The sequence below is a fragment of the Limulus polyphemus genome, unplaced genomic scaffold (assembly GCF_000517525.1).
Source record: "Limulus polyphemus unplaced genomic scaffold, Limulus_polyphemus-2.1.2 Scaffold5235, whole genome shotgun sequence".
Classification (NCBI taxonomy): Eukaryota; Metazoa; Arthropoda; class Merostomata; order Xiphosura; family Limulidae; genus Limulus; species Limulus polyphemus.
Window position 1 is genome coordinate 13,469 of NW_013670845.1, and position 14,426 is coordinate 27,894.

A 14,426-nucleotide genomic window follows, 5' to 3' on the forward strand; every position below is an offset into this window, starting at 1 on the left:
GAAGAGTACAGTCAACCACTATAGCATCTTCCACCCATCCATGTGCACATAACTGGAGTGTACTACCTGTTACATTCAAAAGCCATCTTTCCTTGCTGGTTAGTCATGAAAAAATTGCTAGAGTGATCGCATTGTGTGTGTCAGCTTCCATCCAGTCCCACAGACAACATGGAGTATATGTAGATATATAATAGTTTTCTCCATTGGTAGATCAGTTTATATTTCCAGGGTGATGCACCTGTGCATACAAGCAGAGAGTTTATCTTCCTTTAAAATGTACTATGACCTTTGGCATAGGTAATCTGGTATTACGGAGTATCACACCAGGACCTTTAGCTGATAAAAGTGCAGAAACAATACAATCCTTTCTGTCTTTTGTTTAGAGCAGATGAGTCACTCTCTCACTCCAAGAGTCAGAGAAGTTATGAACAATTATTAATATATAAGCTGGCCAGTATTTGAAATTAACACCTTGTGACACATTAAGTTGGTGTGTAAATAAACATTTCACTTCTTTGTGTACATTTATGTCTGTCTCATCTTTCATGTCTGTTTTTTGTTCATAGTAGAAGAGCGACTCTTCCACTCCAGGAGTCAAAGAAGTCATGAACAATTATTAATCTATAAGCTGGTCAGTATTTAAGATTAGCTCTTCTTTATGTACACTTAGGTTTGTGATACCTTTCTTGATGCCCTAGTTTGATTTATTCTTGTTCAATACATTTCCTTTTCAACCTCTCATGACGTCAGTCTTGTATTTTACTTTTTGGTTCCAGTTTTACATGTGAATACCATAGACTGTAATAGTCTCTATTATATACCCAGCCATTTTATCTGTTTTAATATGGATTAAAATAAGTATCAAATTACAGTTTTGAGGCAGTAAAGAACGAGTAAAGTATGAGCTTAAGTTTTTTTTATTAATATTGAGGAGTTGGTGGACAAATTTATAATGGTATGATCTGGTTTGTTAAAAAAAAGTTTGGTTATACTGACAAAAACATTGCCCCATAGTGGCACAGCGGTATGTCTGCGGACTTACAACGCTAGAAACCGGGTTTCCATACCCATGGTGGGCAGAGCACAGATAGTCCTTGTGTAGCTTTGTGCATAATTAAAAAAACAAAGAAAACAAACAGACAGAAACAAAGTTAAATATCCTAACATTTGGAATGTTATTTTGCCATTTATCATACTCTGATACAGTACATACACTATCCTTAATAATAGCTCTACTAAGTTATCCTTCTAACAATTTTAAGATGTTGGTATTCTATAAATAATGTCTTTAGTATAAAGTAACAACCCTATAGAAATCCTATAAGACTGCTCCAGTTGCAACGGGCAGTGCTCTTGGGTCTAATCATTGGAGGTTCGACTTTACTGCCAATTACACCAAATTTATTTAATTGGGGAAAGCAGTAACGAGTGGAGCTCATAAGTCACTAACTCGAGGATATTTATGGTTAGACTAAAGAAAACGATTCTGAGACTGAGGTTTCACAAAATACACCAATTTTTATTTAGGTTCTTACATATAATATACATTCTTTTATTCATACTCAGCTAGTTATTCAATAAACAAACTTTCAAGTTAATCATTACCGACAATACGATTCACATAGAAAATACTCAAGTTCATTACATACATTACTTTCTTCATATAAACTGCTTTACTATTCTATCCTAAGCTACATTGATTGAGCGAGAGAAGTAGCAATCTTACTTACATTAAAGTTGAGGAGGTGTATTGTTGCAAAATGGATACCTACATCATAGATAGAACTTCTCAAACTGGAGAACTCTGTTCTGAGCTGGAGAACTCTTGCTTCATTTTGTAGGATTGTCGTCACCCCCTGGAGAACTGATTTTCAGCTCCAGGCATGAGTTTTTATACGATATTTTCTCTGTATTCTTACGAGTTTCCAGTTTCCAATTTGAATTCTAATCTACACTTTGATACCAAACGTATTGACATAAATTTATGAAATAATAGTTCAATAAAATGTTGAATGTGAGTCAACAAACAAGATGACATGGCCTTTCACCTGTGACCCGTCTCGAAAGGGTTAAATGTAAAAATTCCAAAATTACAGGAACTACTAACTAAGAAAGAATCACAATTAATTCAGAGTATAAATGTAGAGTAGATATTAAGGAATTAATTGAGTTTCTACATACTTAGTTTCGCTCCTAAAACTTGAGGGTAAGGTAATACCTTGGCCATGAATGGAACAATTTCTGGCTAATCTCAGGTAACCACTATCTCTCAATTTAACTACTCTAGTTTGATAATCAAATGGATGTACATTTGATCTTGAGCATACTATTGATAAAATAAGTTCATCCTTTACATTAAATAACCAAGTCCCTGGGGTCCTTGTCTTATAAAAATAAAATGGTTTATTGAGAATGATTCTCTTTGCACACAGCTTGGCTATTCTATTCTTAATTCCTACAAATATTACATAGTTACAAGTTACCTTGGGTACTGAATAAGATTCTGAATTAGGATCACATACTCTCATAGGTTCTTTTATATATCTTAACATATCTTTTTGTCATTCATAGATAGGTATGTTGATCACTTGAAACAGCAATATACAGTTTTTCATTTTCTATAGTTAAAAGTAAAGAGTGATTTAAAGTTAGTGGTAAAGGTATAATTCTATCTGTTGCTTTCAAGTGTATCTCTATAAACATCCTTAAAGTATCCCTGATTGCAGCTGTCTTGACATCAGCTCATATATAATGTATATAAATCTGATCGCTATGAGTAGGGATCACAAACTGTAAATGTGGGGGTAATTTCCTTTCAATTTCATATAACACTCTTTGTAACTTACTCAGGGGTAGAAGGTATGAACTCAACTTTCTATCTGCAGCTACATAAATGCTTGTACTAACTTAACTAACTCTGTCTTGCTTTTTCTTACAGTAAAAGATAGTTGTAGATTATTATGAATCCTAGTGTTAAAAACTAACATTTCAATTCCTGCTTTGTGTAGTTCAATTTGTCTGACTTTAGTGTGTATCAAGACATTAGAAATATTTACTAAAGCTGTCGATACTTTCCTAATCTTTTGGTCATGAATTAAATTGTCTGGTTTAATGAATTCATTTTAGTTGCATGTTCACCTATTAACTGGGTCATTTCCTTAGATACCTGTCTCTGTTGCTCAACCTTCTCGTTTAATTCACGTAAGTCGTCGGTGGTCGCAGTTCCGAATAAGAATTTCAAAACCCTTCCACCCACAGAAATTAAATCTTGTTTCTGTTGAGTTCTGTCTGATATCGATAAGCTATCTTTAATGTCTTTTAATTCTAATAATAACTCACCTATCTCGTCATGATATTATCTAATTAAAGTTTTATAATTTTCAATTAGTCCTTCTTGTAAGATTCTTGCTAAATGTAAGATAGCTGTTCCCTGATATCTCATGTGATGTAACATCCTGTCTTCTGAACTTCCTTCATCAAAACTAACACGAGTATTCACGTCAAATGAATTCTTGAACGTTACTAACTCTGTTACTAACATACTAATAACCAAACATACTGCAGAAACGGTATGTCTTCAACAATTATCCATTTATCTCCAGATAATATAAAATTACCTTCTTCAACAAAAACCATGCCTACCTTGTTTTCTACTGGAACAATACTTACATTTCGTCCAGTCTCAATTTCTACCATCAGTAACATAAGAATCTTAGTAAACCTATAGATATATCTACTAATAATACACATAATTATAATATTTTGTACAATACATGCAACATACATTAACTATATATATACACGCACACATTTATATATATAACTTATCCTATTCAACTTAATTACAACTTCGTAAATAGCTTATCATGTTATTGAAAACATCAATTACACTATCTTTACGAGAAATAGTATTAACAGCATTTATGTCACTTTTAAGTTTGTGTAGAACTACTTGAGGATTGAATCTCACTCGTTTCCTCCTAGTTGTATGGGTCACTTCTGTTGAGTTAATATAGGACCGCGTGATCTAAGGTTATAGTCACGGATCACTGTATGCTAACTGCATTTGCTGTAATAATTCTGGCTTGTAATAATAATCTACTGCATAATTAACTTTTCTAGGAGCAAATATCTCCTCCATAGGTAACATAACATCTCTACCATGTAATAGAAAAAATGGGCTTTCCTGAATTGACTCATTTTCAGCACTTCTATATGCTAATAATAACAAAGAAACCTGCTCATCCCAAGTTTTATTATCTTTCTCACAGTATTGAAAGATCACGTCTAACAAAGTTCTATCAATATTTCTACTAAACCATTAGTGATAAACTGCAGTCCCAATTTTCCTTACAACTAGTAACTCGCAAATTTCTTTCATTAACTTAGATATAAGGTTACTGCCTCTATCTGTCAATAAATACTGTGGTGTACCATGTTTAGTTACTATGTTATTCACAAAAGCCTTGGCGATTGTTTCTGCTTTCTGATCAGGTAAGCATATTGCCTCAGGAAACAGAGTGACGTAGTCCGCAATTACTAACACATGTTTGTTTCCTGTGTAAGATATAGGAAATGGGCCTAATATATCCACAGCTATTAACTGAAAAGGTGTCGTTAGACTAGGCATTCTTTGGAAGAGGCGTTCTTAAAATATGGCCTCGTTTTTCGTTTTTTACATTCTATGCACGAATCGCAATAATCCTTAATATCGTTCCTCATGTTCAGCCAAAAGAATCTTTTACTTATCCTACTTTATGTTCTTGCAATGACTAGATGTGCTGCGAATGACGTGTCATTATAGGTTTCATAACTTTAGTTTTTAAGTTATTTGGTTCAACTATTTGCAGTGACCTGTTGTCATTAGCCTTTTTGAATAAGGTGTCTGAATCTAATGTATATTCTGTATCTTCTCCCTATAATACTTTATTTCGTAAGGTGTTTAGTAAGTTATCTTTTTTTCTGCTCACTAATTACATTATCTAAGTCCCAAAGTACTTCTAACTCGCCCTCATTATCAGATTTTACCTCTCTTACTTTGTTAATCATCTGTTTTTCTTCAGTTTCTGCATTTCCTACTCTAATCCTACTCAGAACATCAACATTAGAATGCTTTGTACCTTGTCTATTTATTACTTCAAAATCATAATCCTGTAGTAATAATGACCATCTCACTAACCTAGAGGAGGGATCTTTTAATTTCATTAACCATCTTAATGGTTTATGATATGTAATGATATTAAACTTCCTAACATACAGATAACAACAGAAAGTTTTAATTCCATGGACTACAGCTGAACATTCCTGTGGCTTTGTGACTGAATAACTTATTTCAGCTTTTTCTAACTGTCTACTCTGATATGCTATAGGGTGTTATTTTCCATTTTCGTCTAACTGTGATAATACTGCACCTATAGTGGATCCCGAAGCATCTGTGCTTAGGATAAACTTTTTACTAAAATCTGGGTAACTTGGAATTGGTGCCTTTAATAAAGCATCTCTTGCTTCCTGTCTTTTGTCTTTCCACTGAAATTTCATTTCTTTCTTAGTTAGCTCAGTTAAAGGCTTTGCCAATAATGCAAAATGCGGTTTATACCTTCTATAAAATCCTACAATTCCTAAGAATGCACCAACATATTTTACTGTTTTAAGCACTGGATAGTTCTAACAAACCTCTAACTATTTTGGATTAGGTTTTACACCATATGAGGCTACCAAATGACCTAGATATTCTACTTCCTTTTCCAAAAACTGACATTTACTTGGTTTAAGCTGTAAGTTTGCTTTCCATAATCTATCAAATACATGCCTTAACCTTTCTAAGTGTTTTTCAAAACTAGCAACGAACACTATGATATAATCGAAATAACAAAAATATTCTGAATCTTACAATTCTGATAATACAACATCCATCAATCTCTGAAATGTTGAAAGGGCATTGCATAAGCCAAAGAGCATTCTATTAAACTGATATTTACCTGAAGGTAACAATAAAGCAGTTTTAGCTTTATCTTCTTCTTCTATCTCTACCTGCTAATATGCACTTTGTAAATCCACAGATGAAAAGTACTTAATCTTATCTGACCTATCTAATGTTTCTTGGATATTAGGTAATGAATCTTTGATTATTACTCCATTCACTTTCCGAAAATCCACATGGAACCTTAACTTTCTATCCTTCTTAGGAACTAATACAACTGGAGATGCATACGAACTACTACTATTCTCTATTGCTTCTTGTTCAAGCACCTCTTTTACATATTCTTTTAGTTATACCCTGTGTTTTTCTGGTGCTCTATAGGGTCTCTGTGCTATAGGCTTATTATCACTCAACACTATCTTATGTTTAACTATTTTTACAAACATTATGGTCGTTTTCTCCTACAAATATATCTCTATACCTTTCTAACAATGTTATGAAACCCTGTTTATGTTTCTTTTCTACATTTCCTAAGATATAATTCCAATTTATATTACTTTGTTGCACCTGTTTCTTAGTATTTTTAACATTATGCTGTCCTACAGCAGCTAATTATTCTCTACTATTAGCCTTACCTACTATTATATGCTTGTATTCCTTTTTCTTTATTCATGTTTAACAATTTTATAGGCACTGTGTCTCTCTCGGATACTTTACTAATACAAGCAGCTATATAAACTCCTGTTTCTTCTATCTCAATAGGTTCAACTAATACTTCTTCATTACACTTGAAGTAATTTACTTTATCTTCAACAATAAATTGACTTCTCGCAAGTACATCAGTTACTTTAACTAATCTTAGAGGTACTCTTTCTTTCAAACACTCTCTTTTAGATGCTCTGTTGCTTATGTCAGGCATAAGTGTAGAGTCATCTGAGGGGTTTGAATTACTATTTCCCTGTATAAATGTCTTATTTGCTAACTTATTCTGTCTTACTTTACTGTTACTTACTTTATTCTTCTTTTCTTACTGCTACTATTACTATCACTTCTGTTGGGCTTGGAGTTTTTCTGTTTATTCTTATTCACTGGATTTCTTTTTAAACACTTATTATTCTTATTTCTCTGACTTTGGAAGATCAGTGCTTTCATCTTTTTACTGTTGATCTTTAGCCTTACTGATGCTAGTGTTAGGTATCTGACTATTAGCTTTAGTCAGCAGGAAGGTATCATTTGTCTCAATTGTTTACATACGTCTGAAGGTTCAAGACCTTCAAAGCTTAAGTTCTCTGTTTCTACACATAACTTACCTGAAGTAAGATATATTTCAGCATTATAAGCCCTTAAGAAATCTTACCATAGATACCATCTGTTTTTAAATCTATCTGCTTACAGATATAAAATGAGTGTTCTATCTCTAGCTTTCCTACTTTCATGTGTAAACTATATTTACCTAGTGTTTTAACAGGATGTCCTGTTATAGAAGTTAAAATACTTTTAGAAATTTCATTCCAAGCATTATTCAACAATGTTGGATTTTTATCTACTAGTTCTGCACTTAGTAGTGAAGATCAAGTGCCTATGCCAACCAATAATCCACATACTATACCTTCTATTCCTACTGCAACTACTGGCGACACTTCATTAAACTATGGACACTCAATCTCTTATTCCACACTGCTTGAATTACCTCTACTTTTATTCTGTAGTCCCAGCAGGGATTGCATTTCTTGATTCTATAGCAAATGTAGGGCTATCATTATTTTTCCTTTGTAAGCTCCAGCCTTTGGGGCTGTTTTAATTTCTGCCTTCTATGGATACTGGCAATATCAGGCTATGTGGCCTTTAATACTACAATTAAAACATGCTACCTGTTCACTTCTTTTCTGTTTCTGAAAACAATTTTTTGTCATGTGACCAGCCTTGCCACTGTTGAAACACTGGAAGCCGACTTACTTTGCATATTTTGCCAATCTGTTTTACTAGATCTGTTATTACTTACTACATTTACAGTATAGTGTTTAGGTCTGTATATCTGTTTTTAATTTTAAAATCTCTGCCTTTTTGGTATCAGTCCAACTTGATATTCTGGAAGCTTCATTTAAAGCATCTATAAAGCCCTTTACATCTTCACTGAGTCTTCTATTATACAGTGGTATAGCACTCATTAAATGCATAGAGCTGCATGGACTTACTTGTGTATGTTGCTCTGCTGCAGCTTCATAGTTAGTGTCAGCCCTTCTATTGACTCTAGGTCATGCACCACCCTCTTCTGTAGTCGTGTATACACCAGCAGTAACCATATTCCCTGACTTACTACTTATTTTTAACTTACACTACTTAATAGTACTTTTGGCTGATTCTTACTTTTACTCTTTTCTTTACTCATAACCAACCTCTCATTAGTTACTACAAAAATCCTATAAGACTGCGCCAGTTGCAACGGGCAGTGCTCTTGGGTCTAATCATTGGAGGTTCGACTTTACTGCCATTTACACCAAATTTATTTAATTGGGGAAAGCAGTAACGAGTGGAGCGCATAAGTCACTAACTCGAGGATATTTATGGTTAGACTAAAGAAAACGATTCTGAGACTGAGGCTTCACAAAACACATCAATTTTTATTTAAGTTCTTAGATATAATATATATCCTTTTATGCATACTCAGCTAGTTATTCAATAAACAAACTTTCAAGTTAATCATTACCGACAATATGGTTCACATAGGAGATATTCAAATTCATTACATACATTATTTCTTCATATAGATTGCTTTACCATTTTATCCTAAACTACATTAATTAAACGAAGAAATAGTAATCTTACTTACATTATAGTTGAGGAGGTGTATTGTTGCAAAATAGATACTGTCATTATGGATAGAGCTTCCCAAACTGAAGAACTCTGTTCTGAGCTGGAGAATGCTTGATTTGTTTTGGAGAACTTGTTAGCCCCTGAAGAAATGATTTTCAGCTTCAAATGTGAGTTTTAATACGATAATTTCTCTGTATTCTTACGAGTTTCCAAGTAGTATACATAACTACCCACAAGTAGTTCTGATACTTCATTGATTAATTTCTGCAACTCATCGGGCATTTCCAAAGCAAGAACCAAAGCTCTCAAGTAATTGGTTACTGTGGTGGTGAGTGCTTTGATTGCCTTCTCACTTATACTACTACTCAAGTCTGTGCCAATTTTAGATGCTATCATAAACTTTTTAGTAACCTTCACTGTACTACTAGATTGGCATCCATAAAATATCACTGTCAAACTCGTGACTAGCGTTTTTTTTGGCATCTTTACTGGGGTGCTAGGCATTAGTTCTATTTTTACAACTTTTTAACTCGTGATTCTTAATACTAACTACCTAACTAGCTATGCTTTGCCTAGTTCTTGACCTAATTTTGCAATACAGGTATCCTTACTTATGCCATTTCTTCATGTATGTTTCCAAACCTAGAAACCTAAATTTTCTTTACTTTGTTTCATAACACTGAAGCAATAGTAAAAAAATACTTTAAATACCCAATTGCTTCAATAGTACAGAAGTAGCATAAAAATACTCTTAAGATATGACTGCAATAACTGAATATAAATGCTTCAATAAAGATACAGTATATACACTACAATATTAAGCTATATATGATAGAAAATTTCAAACCTTTTTTTGCATTAATTGTACACTACTAACCAAAGGGAAGACATCCAGTCAGCAACATACTGTCACATACTGCTAAGGTATTGATTTTAGCTCTTATAATGCACCCACAGCTTAATATGTGGGGAATATTTAGTGATATTCCAGTACTTATTAACATTAGAGCAATTTGGGTGGATCCACTAGACAACAGAACATTCACTAAAGATATTGATTATGAAATAGTACTAAAACTCTCAGTAACTGAGTAGGTGTTCAATGAAATAATGATAATGGCCAAAATGTGATACACACATTTAACACAAATACAGTGTGTGTATTTGCAGTTTACTTACACTATATGATCTCTTTTAGGTTCCAAGAAACATTGCATTTACACAACATGTTAGGTGCTATCCACAATACTGGTCATTCTCATTACAATAGAGAGGGATCATAACCTCTAGATATTGCCTGAACAACTGTTGAAGAACACTGCTATTGAAATTCATACATAATGCCATATTCCCAGACAGTAACAATTACCTATTTTGAGAACAACAAAAGTAGCTTGAATTAAGTTAACGATTTTCTATAGCAATATTATGTGAAACCTGCAGACATTCAAAAAATAAATATGAATTCAGGATAAATATTACGATACTAAAAGAAGATGGAGAGTCAAGGCATATTTAAATACCCACTTTCATGTCTTCCAGATCTCAGGCTTGTCCTAAACAGACAATTAAGTTTAATGTTAAGCAAATAATATTTATATTTGTACTGGACAAGAATTGCATAAACCCTATCTGGCTTCCAAAAATATTTATGCATCCTGTAGACATCACAATTATTGAACAAAATACTACTAAAATACCTAAAATAAAGAAATGGTACAGAAGTTACATCAAAATAATTTAAAACCTCTGACTGCAAATATAAGCCTTTTAACCCAATGGATATGGATGGGTCAAAATGTATATGTCACGACTTTTTTACAGTTACATTCAAATTTTAATTTATAAAATCTTTATTATTAATATATGCCAATACACTTGGCATCTCAACATGGTGTAATCTATAATTAATTTTTAATATTATATGCTTTAGTTTCTTAATTCAAAGGAATATATTTCAAAAATTTTCAATATTTACTATTGTGTTACATCACCTCTGCATTATGAATTATCCTCTTTAGAATTTATTACTTTTACGATACAGCTTCTATAGTTGGTAACTAATTAGAAACAAAATCTACTCTTGCTAGCAAGCTATAATATAAAATAAGTGCCTCTCACCTTCTTGATGTGCTGAGTTATCAGTATATTTAGCAACCTCCCAAGAGAAGCCTCACCAGTCTCTTCATGCTTTTGAAGTCACTTATTTACCCACACCTACTTGTCTTAAGTACATATTTATAACAAATATAAAGAGCAAATTCTGAACCATATAATTCTAATGATTCTTTGTTTGTTTTTGGCAGTCAAAGCCATTAGTTGGCAAGAAAAGTTTGGTGAATGTTGACTAACGTCTTGTTTTGAACAATAAAGTTTTTAACCTGTTAGCTTAGTTAGAAAACCAGTTAAATTATAATAGTCTTGGACCACTCTGTTCCAGTGCCTGATATATTATTTTTTTGCCCTGAAATTCAAATTTGAAAACAATATGAATTACTTTCCGACAGCCAACACAGTAAGAAAAAGTATACCTTTTGTGTAAAAACCTTTCATTCTAATGTAAATACTAAATTTATTGTTCTTATGTATATTTTCACTTATTGTTTTTTATTAACTTTTTTCATTAAAGTTTTTGCAAAATTCTTGAGTCTATATCCTAGTTCAATGAGATCATGCATACATAGCATGGCGTGATTGTAGCTTGATCATTTGTTTACACTAAGCTGAAATATATTGGTTTTCAGATAATATGAGATAGTTTAGAGTACACTGTAAACCAATACAATTAAAAACAGGTGTGAAAAGGTTAGAGGCTAAGGCTGTTAGATGGAATAACTGCAATAGTCTGTAACAATCTGCAGTCAACCTAGAAAAAATGTATTTTTGATTTTATTTCATATCTTAACATTAAGAACACAGGAGTTCAAGTAATGGGTTGCATAGACTCCAGCAGCTAATAGCAAATTCTGCAATAATAGATTCCTCCTATCTATCCACACTAAACACAAACACAGTGGCACCATTTTTCCAAGACTTGAATTCAGTCCAATGGATTACTGTGTTACATTAAAAATAAATATAAAACCTACTCTATCATCTGATTTGTGGTACGTAGGCATACCATGTGTTACATAATACATTTCCACATATTAATAGAGGTTGTTTTAAATTTTTTATTTATTCAGGTGTATGTCCAGTATTCACATAACACATTGGCCAAGAAAGTCATATATTTTCTTTTGCTGTAGCTAACTATTGTTCTGTATTACTCACCAAAGGTAACACATTGTCTGCCCAAGAATAAAATAGTTTAGAAGTTGTACTTGATATATAAAGATAGCAGTTTTCTCTATTGGTAAGTCAGGTAATATCTTATAAGGAAAGTACGAGGTTGTAGTTTTAAGTATACGTGTTTTCTTAGACTGGAACAACTTTTAAGCAAAGCTGGTTGATATGAAACTACACATTGTCTATTGAAAAAAAAGAAAGTAGAATAATACGCTATTTCGAAGGCAAAACCCTTGGTTTTCTATTAGTTATGTAAAATATAGGAATAATAGTCAGTGAAAACTATTGGCAAATTCTGAAAGGAAGGTTTCATAGGTGGGCATGGCAAGAGGGGTCTGATTTTCTGTTTAATAGCTCTGTGACTAATTAGGATTTAAGGCTATAAATATTATGCTTTGCCTGAGCGATGACAATATTATACTGTCCACGCAAAAGAGTTCCAAAGAGACCTAGACCTGCCTTTCTCAGAAACATTTATAAATAATATCTTCAGACCAGTTTTGTGGTAAACACTTGTGACAAGCATGGGATTGTTGTGTACCAAACTGTCTTCGACTATTTTATTTTTGCGCCTCAATACTTGTTACAAGATTGTTCCTCAAGTTAGTAGGTAGAAAGGTCGTGGGTATCTTTAAACGATTCATTTTACTGTTGTTAATTGTTACATGAAGTTGGTGTTCTGCATACATGTGTAAACGCATCAAGTCTTACTATTGAGAAAATGGATATTAGAAAATTTTGCAAAAACCTGCATAGATCACAGAATTCCCAGGAAGATGAATCTTTCAAGGAGGTAGGTAGACCAAGTGAGAAATGCTAAAGTACAGAAGATGAAATAAAATTCTATGACAAGGAACCCACTTTGAGACTAATAATGGCTGGAGACGGCTTGAGTGAGTAATGAAGAAAAACTTTAATATAAGTTTAACATAACAGCAAATGTACAACGTTTCGACAAGGTTTTTTCATCATAAGGTACAAGAATTACACCAGCTGACCCACCTCAGTGGAAAATCAACTCTGCTTAGGCTGACTCTTAGAGTAGGTGGTCCAGTTGACATATCCCAAATGCCCTACAATGGACCAATTCGACCTGTTCTTAATGAGCCCTTTTGCTGTTCAAAGACACATGGACCAAAATTCATGCACATCCTTGTCTTGAACATTCCATATCTACTGACAAAGTTTACTGTTTTGTCTGTCGTCATTTTACTACAGGTGTTAAATATCAAGGTGAGCAAGCTTTTGTGTCTGAAGGGTTCAATACATGGAAAAAGTACATGGGCAAATCTCCAAAAAACAATAAATTTTACAAACACAAGCAGTCTGATGCAAATATCAACAACACGTGCAAATATAATGCTTATGTAATGCTGAGAAAACATTAGCGGACTGTATTAAGAAGCTCACTGGCTGATTATGGAAAAAATAAGAAATACATCAAAATACTTGGTGGTACATTGAGACTTACAGCTGTTTAAAACGTAACTCAGAGGTGTCATCATGAAGGAGACAGCTGAAATTAAATTAAACTTTTTGGAAATATTAATCTTTTTAAAGACTTTTTCCAAGATTCGAAATGATAAACTGTGTGAAGGACCTAAAAATGTCAATTACACTCATCACAGTGTACAAGATGACATTTTGGATATCTTCAGAGATATAATTTTGGACGAAATAAAAGAGACTCAGTATTTTTCAATCTTAGTCAATGAAACTAAATATCTATCAAAAAAGAGCAGATGAGTTTGGTACTTTAATGATTCAAAAGTTCATGAAAAATTTCTTAGTTCTGAAGTTCCTGATGAACTCATTGCAGAATCGTTGGCCAAGTATGTTCTGGAGGAGTTAAAGGACAATGGACTTGATGTCACAAACCTGATTGGTCAGGTATAAGATAGTAGCGGGAAGGGCTCTGAGATTCAACAGAAAATAAGGCAAATCATACTCCAAGCCATCTACATTAACTGTTTTGCTCATCATCTTAATTTGGTTGTTGTAAAAAGTGTGAAATCTGTTACTCCTGTGGCTGACTTTTCTCGATGCTTCAGACTTGCTCCAATATTTTAAGTGGTTCTAATATTCACACACAGTGGATTGCTTCCAAAGAAGAAAAGACACATGCACCCAAATGAAAAGCCTGTAGAATTTAAAACTATGTTGGAAACATGATGGGTTGCCAGGTGTGTGCTGTAAGTGCAATTGTCCTTTTATTTAATTACTGCTGCATATTGACATAAGTGACAGCAATAGAGACCATGCATTAAATGCTTCATTTTGAAACAACTTGACCAGCGATTCTTATACTGCATGCTGTTTCTGAATGGTATTTTTGCGTCAGCAAGGTCACGTGACTAGTGTCACGCCCCCTGCTTTCTGGAAATATCTTGTACCTTCGTAAATT

At 33.2% G+C, this 14,426-nt stretch overlaps 1 long non-coding RNA gene across 1 annotated transcript in view; it reads right to left on the minus strand.

Annotated features, from left to right (window-relative positions):
- Positions 1-6,063: 6,063 nt before the first annotated feature.
- Positions 6,064-14,426, minus strand: part of LOC111089105 — an 18,560-nt gene continuing 10,197 nt past the window's right edge. The window contains exon 3 of the long non-coding RNA XR_002613445.1: positions 6,064-6,075. This is a non-coding gene — a long non-coding RNA (uncharacterized LOC111089105). The remainder of the gene's footprint in view (positions 6,076-14,426) is intronic.